This window comes from Pelodiscus sinensis, chromosome 12, assembly GCF_049634645.1.
Source record: "Pelodiscus sinensis isolate JC-2024 chromosome 12, ASM4963464v1, whole genome shotgun sequence".
NCBI classification, from domain to species: domain Eukaryota; kingdom Metazoa; phylum Chordata; order Testudines; family Trionychidae; genus Pelodiscus; species Pelodiscus sinensis.
The window spans coordinates 46,167,533-46,181,186 of record NC_134722.1 but is presented as its reverse complement, the minus strand read 5'-3'; positions in this window follow the sequence as shown (position 1 = coordinate 46,181,186).

Sequence of the window (13,654 nt, the reverse complement as noted above, 5' to 3'; positions counted from 1 at the left end):
CTGCTCCCCCCCGCCCCGCTACCCCCCCCGCCTGTGCTGCTCCCCCCCCGCCCCGCTACCCCCCTCGGCCTGTGCTGCTCCCCCCCCGCCCCGCTACCCCCTCTCCCGCCTGTGCTGCTCCCCCCCGCCCGGCTACCCCCCCGGCCTGTGCTGCTCCCCCCCCGCCCCGCTACCCCCCCCGCCTGTGCTGCTCCCCCCCCGCCCCGCTACCCCCTCGGCCTGTGCTGCTCTCCCCCCGCCCCGCTACCCCCCCTCCCGCCTGTGCTGCTCCCCCCCGCCCGGCTACCCCACCGGCCTGTGCTGCTCCCCCCCCGCCCCGCTACCCCCCCCGGCCTGTGCTGCTTCCCCCCCGCCCCGCTACCTCCCCCCCGCCTGTGCTGCTTCCCCCCCTCGCTACCTGCCTCCCCAGCCTGTTCTGCTTCCCGCCCCGCTACCTCCCCCCCGCCTGTGCTGCTTCCCCCCCACCCCGCTACCTTCCCCTCCCGCCCTGCGCTGCCTCCTGTCCCCCCCCGCCTGTGCTGCTTCCCCCTCCGCCCCACGCTGCCTCCTGTCCCCCCGCCTGTGCTGCTTTCCCCCCCGCCCCGCGCTGCCCCCCCGGCCTGTGCTGCTTTCCCCCCCACGCAGCGCTGCCTCCTGTCACCCCCGACTGTGCTGCTTCCCCCCAACGCCGCACTGCCTCCTGTCACCCCCCGGCCTGTGCTGCTTTCCCCTCCGCCCCGCGCTGCCTCCTGTCCCCCCCTCGCCTGTGCTGCTTTCCCCCCCGCCCCGCGCTGCCTCCTGTCCCCCCCTCGCCTGTGCTGCTTTCCCCTCCGCCCTGCGCTGCCTCCTGTCACCCCCCGGCCTGTGCTGCTTTCCCCCCCGCCCCGCGCTGCCTCCTGTCACCCCCCGGCCTGTGCTGCTTTCCCCCCCGCCCCGCGCTGCCTCCTGTCACCCCCCGGCCTGTGCTGCTTTCCCCCCCGCCCCGCGCTGCCTCCTGTCACCCCCCGGCCTGTGCTGCTTTCCCCTCCGCCCCGCGCTGCCTCCTGTCACCCCCCGGCCTGTGCTGCTTTCCCCCCCGCCCCGCGCTGCCTCCTGTCACCCCCCGGCCTGTGCTGCTTTCCCCTCCGCCCTGCGCTGCCTCCTGTCCCCCCCTCGCCTGTGCTGCTTTCCCCCCCGCCCCGCGCTGCCTCCTGTCCCCCCCTCGCCTGTGCTGCTTTCCCCCCCGCCCCGCGCTGCCTCCTGTCCCCCCCTCGCCTGTGCTGCTTTCCCCTCCGCCCCGCGCTGCCTCCTGTCCCCCCCTCGCCTGTGCTGCTTTCCCCTCCGCCCCGCGCTGCCTCCTGTCCCCCCCTTGCCTGTGCTGCTTTCCCCTCCGCCCTGCGCTGCCTCCTGTCCCCCCCTCGCCTGTGCTGCTTTCCCCTCCGCCCCGCGCTGCCTCCTGTCCCCCCCTCGCCTGTGCTGCTTTCCCCTCCGCCCTGCGCTGCCTCCTGTCCCCCCCTCGCCTGTGCTGCTTTCCCCTCCGCCCCGCGCTGCCTCCTGTCCCCCCCTCGCCTGTGCTGCTTTCCCCTCCGCCCTGCGCTGCCTCCTGTCCCCCCCTCGCCTGTGCTGCTTTCCCCCCCGCCCCGCGCTGCCTCCTGTCCCCCCCTCGCCTGTGCTGCTTTCCCCTCCGCCCTGCGCTGCCTCCTGTCCCCCCCTCGCCTGTGCTGCTTTCCCCTCCGCCCTGCGCTGCCTCCTGTCCCCCCCTCGCCTGTGCTGCTTCCCCCCCCACGCCGCGCTGCCTCCTGTCCCCCCGCCCCGCGCTGCCTCCTGTCCCAAGCCCTGCTACTCCCCCCCCTCCTCACCCCGCCACGTGCTGCCTCCTGTCCCCCCCCTCGCCTGTGCTGCTTTCCCCTCCGCCCCGCGCTGCCTCCTGTCACCCCCTCGCCTGTGCTGCTTTCCCCTCCGCCCCGCGCTGCCTCCTGTCACCCCCTCGCCTGTGCTGCTTTCCCCTCCGCCCCGTGCTGCCTCCTGTCCCCCCCCTCGCCTGTGCTGCTTTCCCCCCCCACACCGTGCTGCCTCCTGTCCCCCCTGCCCCGCCCCGCCTCCTGTCCCAGGAGCCCTGCTACTCCCCCCTCCGCCTCCTCACCCCGTCACGTGCTGCCTCCTGCCCCCAGCCCTGGCCTCCCCCCGTGCTGCCCCCGAATCCTGCGCCCCCCCCCCCCGTGCTGCTTCCCACCCCCGAGCCCTGCTGCCCCAAGTTAGGGGCGCTCTGCGCCGCTCAGTAGCCCACGCGAGTTTCCTTTGCGGGTTGCAATGCTGGCTCTGCCCCGCTTTCTGCCTTAGGCGCAAAGCTCACAAGGAAGCAGCTTTGAACTCCTGTCTGGAGCAATTCCCCTCGCCTCTGGCCCCCGGGGAAGCTGGCAGGTGTGTCGGGCAGCCTGGCCCTGCGGGCCGGGATAACACAGTGAAGGCAGGGAGCTGTCCAGCCGGGGAGTACCCAGTCAAAAACCAGAGGGAAGAGGCTCAACTGAAGGGAGCTCTTGTAGAACCACTGAGGAGGAACACAGGTGCATGTAGTTGTGTGGAGCCAGGACACCATCACACAATAGTTTAATACAGATACAATTTCAGCAGGTTTGGATGGGGGTGGAAGTATCAGTCCCATAGGATTTGCTCAAGGCTCCCAAAATCTCCTGAGGTGGCATGGACAATTTGAAAGGCTCCTATCTCCAGGGGATAGGAGACTGGACTGGGAGCCTTCATAAAACCATAGATCACTACAAGTGAAGCTTTGAAAAGCCCAGTGTATTTGTCCCTACTGGTGCTCTGGCCGTCATTGCAAATGGTTGGATAAGGAAAATCGCTGACATCAGTTTCACATTTCATTACACTCAGTTTTGCTCAGGTTCTTAGTCTTTGCCTTTCAGACACAGTGAGGGAATGGGTGTGTTCAAAGCACTCTTTTCGCTGGCCTGTTTGAGAGAGAATACTGGAAATGGCTTTGCTTGGCTTAGATTTGAGACGAGTTTGGTTTTACAACACGTGGAGTCCAATGTCGATGGACAGTGTTGCATTTCCAAAGTATCCTTCCTTCGGAAAGATCCCAAAGCACTGGCCAAACCTTGCCACTGAAAAGCAGCCACCTCTGAGGTGGGATCATGACATCATGTCCCAGCTGGTTCCTCCCCCACAAGTCTAGGAGAGAGGATCCCCTATAGGATCCCTCTCTGATCTGTTTTCATCCCACCCTAAGAGATGAAATGTGGGACCCACCACCCTCCCTCAAGCTTCACAATTCCATCAATGCGGCGGCTCGGAGCCTCTCCTGCTGCTCCAGCCTCCTTTGCTCTGTGCCTCCCAAACTCGCTCCATCCCCTGTAGCTTTGGAGCCCCACTACCAGAGATTCTGTGGCTGCTCTAGGAACACCCCCAAAATCCCACCACTCAGAAGGCTCAGTGGAAGAAACAATAGTTATACCCTTTTGGGGGGAACCTGTGTGGCCCTGAAGCTGGGAAGATGGCAGTACCCCAGTCCTGCCCCGGGCCTAATTCATCTCCAGCCCCTTCTTCAACAAAGTATCTTCTGTGAGGTTTTGGAGGGGAGGTGGAAGGGGCTGGCACCGTTCACAGCACAGTGCAACAGGGATAGACGCAACTTGAGAGCCCAGATTTTCAATTAACAAAAACTGCAGAGTCACTTGCAAATATCCAAAGTGGCTTCTTAGAATTAACGCTAGGGCATGTGTTTGATCCTGTCAGAGGAGTTTCATGGCATCGCCTGGGTAATATTTCCTTTCAGGTCACCTATTTGCTCATGCATTTGGTAATTCCAGAAGCTCCGTATTAAACATTTTCATGTAAGTTGTTAGCACTGTCCAAAATTTCCTTTCATCTGGGCCTTTGTAACACCCCAGGTGCAGAGTTCATGTAGCTGCCGCAGCTGAAGGGTCAGGTTCATTAGCTTGGAGGCAAGAGCAACTTCATCAAGCTCTTTATGTGCCCAGCCACTAGGAGGGGACAAAGACACATTTTAGCCCTGAATTCGGGTTTGTGTGTGCAAGTGCAGTATGTACGCACACAATTACAGGTGTATTGACATGTACAGATCTTGTACAGACCATGTACAGGTTCATTATGATGCTGTTGCATTTAGTAGTCAAATGACGGTAACTTTTCAAGGCCCAGTTCTAAAAACAGTTACACTTGTGTCTATGCCTTCTGCCAGGAGCTCTGGGTTCAGGTATAAGCATAACTGTGTAGGAGCAGGTTCTAAGGCCCAGATCTTCAATGATATGTAGGTGTCTAGCTCCCACTGATTTTGGTGCCTACTGCCTTTGAAAATCTGGGCCTGTGTCTCACCACTGTGATATCACTGAATCAAATTCAAGCACTGCAGTTATGTCGAGTGGGAGGACAGTGGTAGCATCAACAATGTGTATGCAAAGTCAATGTAAATAGACATCTCTGTCCTCCGCATGTAGCTCCGTGACAAATTCATCTGACGCTACTGGGGGTGGGAGACACGATGTTAACCTATTTATATAACTACTGTGGGATAAATACAGGGGCAACAAGGTCTTTATTTTGGGTCTGTTGCTAAAACTTAATTTATTATGTCACAATTCTGATCATATCCTGTTTGCGGAGCATCCGAGCAAGGATATTGTACATTCCCATCATGGCCAGAAAATGTCAAATCCATGTAGAAAACAGATCCTAGGGATAATCAGATCTGATCCTTCACCAAAGGAACAAGCTCTGTGGCCTCATTACCGTTCCAGCAAGATGGTCACCTCCTTGAGGTTCTTTTTCACTTATAGGCTACATCTATACTGGCATGAATTTCCGAAAATGCTTTTAACGGAAAAATTTTCCGTTAAAAGCATTTTCGGAAAAGCACGTCTAGATTGGCAGGATGCTTTTCCGCAAAAGCACTTTTTGCAGAAAAGCGTCCGTGCCAATCTAGACATGGTTTTCTGCAAAAAAGCCCCGATCGCCATTTTCGCGATCAGGGCTTTTTTGCGGAAAACAGTATTATGCTGTCTACACTGGCCCTTTCGCGCAAAAGTCTTTTGGAAAAAGACTTTTGCCCGAACGGGAGCAGCATAGTATTTCCAGAAAAGCACTGATGATTTTACAGGAGATCATCAGTGCTTTTCCGGAAATTCAAGCAGCCAGTGTAGACAGCTGGCTAGTTTTTCCAGCCATTGAGACTGGCTGTGAAAGTAACAAAGATATGCTGCTTATGAAAAGGTGCATGTGTCTATAAACTCACAAAACAATTACATTAAAGTACAGTACGGTTGTAAAAATCAATTAATGATCACGTACAATTTTTTCTACAGGATTCCTTCCTCATTAAGTGCAGAGGATGGACAGGGCTCAGGTAGGGTACATCTACACAGCAACATTATTTCAAAATAACTTAGTCTGCGTCGACACAGCAGACAGTTATTTTGAAATAATGTCAACATACTGTCAAGCCGGAGGACTTCTTACTCTAACTCCTGTAACCCTCATCGGACAAGGAGGAAGGGAAGTCGGATGTCATCAAATTAACACAAATTTCAGATTTTTTTATTGACGTTTCTGAAAAAATGTCCATTTTCCCCAAATCCATTTCTAAACCCCACCCCATTTTTAGAATACTCAAATGGGAGGTGGGGTTTGACTTTCATACATTGCCTCTATAGGGGAGCTCTTTTGGGGTGCGTCTAACTAGCGTTATTCTGAAATAACTTAGTCCACGTCTACACAGCAGACAGTTATTTCGAAATAATGTCGACATACTGTCAAGCCGGAGGACTTCTTCCTCTGACTCCTGTGACCCTCATTGTATAACGAGTAAGGGAAGTCAGAGGAAGAGGGCTCCATTTCGAAATAAGTGCTGTGTAGACACTCCCAATTTCGAAATAAGCTAGCTCAAATTGTGTAGCTTATTTCGAGTTAAGCCCTGCTGTGTAGACGCACCCGTAATGAGCAGCTATTCTGTATTTTGTTTTAGCCTCATTCAATGTATGGTCCTATGCCTTATTTACTGCACACTATTCAAACTCTGCTCTGAAGACAGAATTACTCATATATGGCACACATTGCTGTAGTATTTGAATGTCCCGGAAAAATTAATGACTGTATCATCCCACCACCCCTCCAAAATGAGAGGGTAGTGTTACAGATAGTATAGATCAGTGGTTCTCAACCGTGGGCCATATGGCTCCCCGGGGGCCACATGGAAAAAACGGAACATTAGGTAAATTATGTACCTTTTTTTCCAACTAACAGTGGCTATGAGGGGGGCCACAGAGGTAAACGAGGCTCAGAAGGGGGCCATGAGCAAGAAAAGGTTGAGAAACATGGTATAGAGGATGATCTGATGCACATAGAGATTAAGATCAAACGAATCCACTAATTTTGGGTGTCAGATTGAGCCACATGGGACTTGATTTTTCAGATGATTCAGCATTACGTAGCACTTGCATGTTCAACGTGAGGCTCCCGTTGATTTTCAGTCACACCTGTGAACACTCAGCACTTTGGCTAATGGGACCTCAGAGCAGCAGTGGGCACACTGCGGCTTGTGGGCCGCATGTGGGTTCTGTGTGTGGCCTGCAAGACATTTAGTTTGTCGGTGCCCACACTCAGGGTTGCCAGATGTCGGTGATTTCTGTCCATGCTGGGGTGTTTTCTTGCACACTCAGTGTTTCTAACTAGACTATTTGTTGGTTTTTAAGTTTTCCCTGTTACAGACTGACTCGGCCACTCCTCTGAAGTTTTTCATGTATTTGCATATGAGAAGATTTACCTGGCGTTGCTCAAGTCCTTAACTCAATTAATTTTTGTTTTTTGGAAAATAAAATGAAAATGTCCATGCTTCATGTAAATCATTGTTCTGGGGAGTCTTCAGGCTACCCTGGGGAGAGAGGACTACCCCAGCCCCCTCTCACTGCAGCAGCTTGGGTGCTGGTGAAAAGTGCCTCTCCGTGGCCTCTGCAGCTCCAACGGGCACAGCTGGGGGAGGGGTACATGTCCCTCTGCTGGGGCAGGTGCCGATTCGTCTGCTCCCTGCACTCCCCAGACATAGTAAGGAATGCAGCAAACCCCGTACATTCCCCTCCCTGACAAATTGGACCGCCAGCAATGTTCCTGTATGAATGGGGGGGGAGGGCTTCAGCTCCCCCTTGCCCTCCCTAAAAGGTGCCCAGGTGGCTCAGGCCTAGGCAGTCCCCTGCTAGCCCCTGTCACTTGCTTGGTAATTTCTTGTCTCTTTTCTGAGAAGCAATCCCATTCCAGGAACATCCCGTTTTCCTGGCACAACCAAACCCTCACCTTGCTTTAAGTTATGATAAGAGAAAGCTGTATAGCAAATGTGGTGGTCCTAGCTCTTACTGTTCAGGTGGAGTTCTTGAACAGACAGGTAGCTGTACGGACAGACAGACAAACTCAAATATATAGTAGATATATAAAAGGAATACCAATTGACATTTTGGACAGTCTACACTGAAGTTACTCAACACAGAAGTGACCTGTACCATTAGCTAACTAAAAATTGCTTGAGGATCCTTCTTAAGGTTACCTTGTGCCAGATGGGCCCCAAATGACCAAGAAATAGTATATAAATCAATTCTTAGAGATTAAAGTATCCACCTTTCCAGGGGACCAAATTGGGGGAGGGAGACGAGGAAGGTTATGAATAAACATCAAACTCAGCAAAAGTTCCCAAGTAGTTCTGAATAAAAATGAACCAAGCATGTTCAAAGAAGAAAGTCAGAGTGGTGTTGAAGGAAGATTTGGCAAGAAGTGTTATCCAGCCGCAGAAATTTACGTTAGCGTATGCCCCAGAGCTATGCTGATTTATGCCCGCTGAGGTGCTGTCCTTGTATTTCTGAGATTCCCTCAAACCCTCTTAGTTTTGTATGAACAGGTACGAGTACATACTTCCAAATAGCTGAGCATCCTTGACACGTGCAGCTTGATTTTGAAATAAGGTTTGTCATTTCATGGCTAGCATGTTTGCTTAGTTACCCTGATGGCACATGCAGGTCAGGTGGCTGGGCATGCAAGTAACCATAGTCATTTGCATGTACAATTGCCTGATCTGCATGTGCAGCCACAGCAGCTACACACAATTGCCTGCATCATTTGTTCAGATTCACGGGGTGATGTGAGTTCTCTTGCATGTTAACTTGATGGCAACATACAACTTTGTCAGTCTGCTACTCTGCCTGTTTGGAATATTATCTGCATGTCCTGTTGTTGGTCAGACCTAGATATATACCTGAATTTGGAGAGCTGGGGGCCATACCTGGATCCAAACCTTCGCAAGGACTGAGGGTGTTTGGATCTGAGTGTTGGTTTGGGTTCACCTCTAGCTAGAATGTCCTGTGTCCTACACACTGTTCAGCTATATGGTATTGTTGCTCTAGCCTTATTACTATACTAAAATAAGAACGGGATTTTGGACATGCCAATGTCACAGAGATATTTTAAACCATACGGTAGCATGAATCCATCTTGTTCATATACTATCGTGAAATCTGATTGACCTTGGTAAGGATCACTGATTCTCTAATCAGAAGCAAAGATCATGCATTTCTGTATCGCTCAGATTCTTATATCACCATACACAGCCCTTGATCATCTCCTTCTGAATTCCTGAGGGTTTGGACAACTTCTCGTCTCCTTTGCAAAGGCCTCTTGAAGTGATAGATGGCAACTTTAATGCCGTGTCCCCCATCAGGGCAAAAAAAACCCTGACCCAAGAATTTAGTTATCTAACAAGACAGAGCATTACCTTCCTCTGTGCTAGGTGGGCCCTGATGTCTGCTTTTATAAAGTCTCGTTGATTCTCTAGCCAGTTTCAAGTAGCAGAAGTTTTACAGGCTTTTGCCATCCGGTGCATGTTAGATTCCATCTGTTTGTCTCTTTTATTTTTATATTTCCAGTGGTTGCCTGGGCTTTCATCCCAGAAGCCTTGATGGGCCTGATTCTGATCTTACATCAGGTTTACACTATCCAACTCATTCCACTTCGCTCGCAGTCTTCCAGTGTGAGAAGAGACTCGGGTGCGCTGTGTGCTTTTTCTTGCTGTGTTCTCTATAAGCAGTGGTCACCAGCCAGGAGATCGGGATCTACCGGTAGATCTTGGAGCCTCTGACAGGTTTGATCCTGACTGATTTGGCCAAGAGTATCAAGTGCCAGCGCTTCAGCTGGCTGCGCATCTCCTGCCCTTTGCCTTGGAGCTGTCCTCTCAGGAGCCTCCTGCTTTCTGCACAGGGCAGGTGAGGGAGAGGAGGACGCCGATGTCAAGGTGCCCCCTCTCCCACTCTGCATCTTATCTTACCAGAGCAGGGAGGGGGAAAGAGGGGTGGGTCCAGAGAGCCCCTACCAGTCTGATTGTTAGAAAGGCTTTGTAAGTGCTAGAAGCAGGGGCGGCCCGTGACTATAGGCCGACTCGGCCATCGTCTAGGGCGCTGCCTTCAATGGGGTGCCCGGGGCGCTCGATGATGATGTCATGGGGCGCCCGGGGTACCTGATGATGATGTCACTCCATTGACGGCCATGCAGGCAGGGGCGCTGATCGCGTGTTCCGCCTGGGGTGCCAGCTGCTGCAGCCCGCCTTGAGCCACTCCTGGCTAGGAGATGCCAGCCAGCCTAAAACAGAGCAACCCTGGGGCTGCTCTAATCTCCAGCAGAGTCTGAATTGGTTCTTGGAGAGATTGGAGGGCAGTAAAGTTGACTTAAGACTACGGTCGCACCTTTCCCTTCTGAGATGCACACAGCTTTATGTCTGACCCGTGGGGCACCATTGAGGGTGTAAAATACCCAACAAAACAGAAATAGAATAGATTCCTTGCCGTGGGCCAAGGTTCCTTCCCGGGTGTTCAGTGACAGGGCCGCAGGAGTATTAAGCATTTCCATCAGGGCTAGTCAGGAACAAAAGCACTGGAATACTGGTCACTAACAAGGCTGCAATGGCTCCAAAATCCTCACCAGGAAAAGGACCCTGTGCTAGTTGGGCACCAGGAACAGGCTGGGTACAAAAGGGCCATCGCTGGGCTGTGACGGATTCCTTTCCCCGTCTCCTCTGTGAAGCTAGAGCTGGACACTCGCTCCTTCATCTCCTCTCTGGCTGACCCTTTCCTTCCTCATACGCTCCTACGCCTCAGGCGGTTCCTGGCGTGAGCGGCTCAAGTCCATTGTCATTGGTGTCTGTGAGCGTGACCCTCTAGGTGAACACAGAACGCAGCACACAGCCGACGGCTCACACTCGCGACCAGCCAGGAGGTAACAGGCCCCACAGGGCACCTGCCCTGGCTTCCCTGGTTTGGCTGGTCGTTTGGGGCTGGTGGAAGCAAAGCCCCCGTGAGTTCTCTTCTCTTTGGCAGATGCAAACGGAGCTGCCGTTTTAAGACGAGAACAATGGGTGCTTGTGAAGCTCCCTAAGAACATAAGAATGGCCACACTGGGTCAGACCAAAGGTCCATCTAGCTCAGTACCCTGTCTGCTGACAGTGGCCAATGCCAGGTGCCCCAGAGGGAGTGAACCGAACAGGTAATGATCAAGCGATCTCTCTCCTGCCGTCCATCTCCACCCTCTGACAAAGAGAGGCGAGGGACACCATTCCTACCCAACCTGGCTAATAGCCATTGATGAACTTAACCTCCATGAATTTATCTAGCTCTTTTTAAAACGCTGTTATAGTCCTGGGCTTCACAACCTCCTCAGGCAAGGAGTTCCACAGGTTGTCTGTGCGCTGTATGAAGAAGAACTTTCCTTTTATTTTTTTAAAACTTGCTGCCCATTAATTCCATTTGGTGGCCCCGAGTGCTTATATTATGGGAACAAGTAAATAACATTTCCTTATTCACTTTCTCCACACCACTCATATACATTTAGTTATAGCTAAATTAGCCCCTATCATAGCATATATACATTTATATACCTCTATCATATCCCCCCTTAGTCTCCTCTTTTCTAAGATGAAAAGTCCCCGTCTCTTTAATCTCTCTTCATATGGGACCCGTTCCAAACCCCTCATCATTTTAGTTGCCCTTTTCTGAACTTTTTGAGATGAGGAGACCACATCTGTACACAGTATTCAAGATGTGAGTGTACCATGTATTTATATAAAGGCAATAAGATATTGTCCATCTTATTCTCTATCCCTTTTTTAATGATTCCTAACATCCTGTTTGCTTTTTTGACTGCCTCTGCACACTGCGTGGACGTCTTCAGAGAACTATCCAAGATCTCTTTCCTGATTAGTTGTAGCTAAATTAGCCCTTATCATATTGTATGTATAGTTGGGGTTATTTTTTCCAATGTGCGTTATCAGGGCTCGCCGAGCCGCGGCGAACCCCGCTCGCCAGCCACACTGTCCAGCGTTCTGCGCATGCGCAGATCACCCGAACCCGGCTCTTCCGGGATGAAATCTACTTGCCACGGGTGAGTAGATTACACAGATTGTCGAGCCCTGTGCATTACTACATTTATCCACATTACATTTCATTTGCCATTTTGTTCCCCAATTTTTTGTGAGATCTTTTTGAAGTTCTTCTCAGTAAGCAACATCTCCAGGCCCAGCCAAAGGCAAAGAGGACAGAATTTCCCATGGAAAGCATCTGGGCGGTGGAGTGGGTCCCAATTAGCACTTGCAAATGCTGGAAAACAGATGGAAGCACGGAAATGCCCAAACGAGCTGACTCTCTCCCCATATGTCTGCGTTCCCCATTTGCCAGCTCTTCCTGCCTGTAAGTGCCTTGGTTTTCTGTTTGGTGTCTTTCCATTTCCCTATGCCCAGGCCATCCTCTGGGTGACAGGGTTGGACACAGATGCTAGGAGGCTGAGGGGTGCACTTTGGGGTGCAGGAGATTCCCTAGAAGTCAGGGCTGCCACCTCTCTGAGCTTCTCCTGGAATCTCCAGGAATTAACACTTAATCTTTAAAGATTCTGTCCTGGGATGAAACCCTCCGGGAATATGTCCAAGCAAAATTGGCAGCCAGGAGGAGCTACAGACGGGGATGCCCTGGAAGATGGGGCAATAAAAGAGACGAAGGGATGGGCTACCCCTCTGTTCTGCAGTCAGGAGTCCGGTCCCTTACGGGTCCTGAGAACGCAGGCAGCATATCCGCCCTTCCCTGGGAAAACATGCCCAGAGTCAGCGCTAATGCTGCTCCTAGCAGCCATAAACCCAGCTGCTTTTGCTCCCCTGGCTTAATGTAAGGGCCCAGGCCTCATAAATTGCCTGGAGTGCTCCAGATTTTCACACCCCTCCTGTTGGCTTAATATGTCTACGCTGCAGCAGCAGCCAGAACCCCCACTCGCGGGGCTGGAGTGTGCTCAAAATAGCTGTGTGGACATTGCAGATCAGGCTTAAACTCCACCTGACACACCCCCCCCCACCCACCCACTGTAGCACCCAAGCGACAACAACCACCCTGCTGTTCTTAGTGCACCAGTTCAAGCGCAGCTAGTGGGAGTCCATCTCCTGGAGCGGGAAGGCTGGTTCCCAGCTGCCGTGTAGACATACCCAAGGGACCTTCCTGGGGAGGAGGGGACAAGCAACGCTCCCACACTCCTCTCTGCTGCTTCTAGGGTTTTTCAGCCTCCCATTCCTTTGATTTTGTTACTGTCGCGCCACTGTGTCTAGCAGCAGAAAAGGCTGCGTCGGGGCCTCGACCCAGCTGCCTGCGGTCTGTCACGCCAAGCCAGCTTCATTCCAGGAAAGGGTTTCTTCCTGCGATCGGAGAGAAGACTCATGGGGCGCTTCGTGAGGCTTTGGGCGGGGGGAGCTGCCGGCAAACAGCGGCTGTATTTAGAAGGGCCGGTTTGAAGTGTCTGCAAATTGGTCTCAGCGCCGGAGCTCAGCCTCTCTCCGCCACACCCGGCTGCCGGAGGCTGGCACAGCTGCCAAGTAACCAACAGTTTAGCCTTTCAGAAGCAGGCAAGCGCTTGACATGGCTGGCACAGTCACCCCCCACTCCAGAGGCTGGATTTGACAGCTCCTGGGCATGAGTCACCGAGAATGGGGGAAACCAACCAGCACATGAACATCACAGAGTCAAGCCCTGACTGCCAGGCTCAGGCAAACCCACTAATGTCGGGGGAGGGGACCTTTCGCACTTTTCCTTCACTGACGTCAGCAGGAGCATTGGCTAAGTGAGGGCCAGGCCTTTGCCTCGCAATAGTTAGCACTAGCAATATTCAAAGAACAGGCCAGATTCCTTTTTCTCATCCACCTTCTATGCACCCTCTCTCCCCGCCAAGATGTAACCGACCAGTAAAGAACTTTCCTTGGAGGGCAGGGGAGCTCCCAGCAGCTTAGGTTAACCCGTGTATCGGCCCTTCCCTGGGAAAACACAGCCCAGAGTCAGCAGTAATGCTGCGCCATAAACCCTGCTGCTTTCACTCTCCTGGCTTAACCAGTTAACCAGTAAGCCTCACCTCACTGGTTCCGGTTAACCGGTGGGGGCTGGAGCAGTCCCTGCCCCTCACGTTTGACAGGTGGACCAATAAAGTGGGATTTGACATCCCTATGACTCCCTCCACCCTAACGGGCGTGGCGTGTGAAAATGAAAGGGAAACCGAGAAACCAGACGTCAATGAAGCAGCTATGGAAGTGAATTCGTTGAAGAGCAAAGAGCCATGGATGGGAAAGTGGGAAGGTTCCCATCTCGGAGCAGAATGAGTTTTCTCAGGT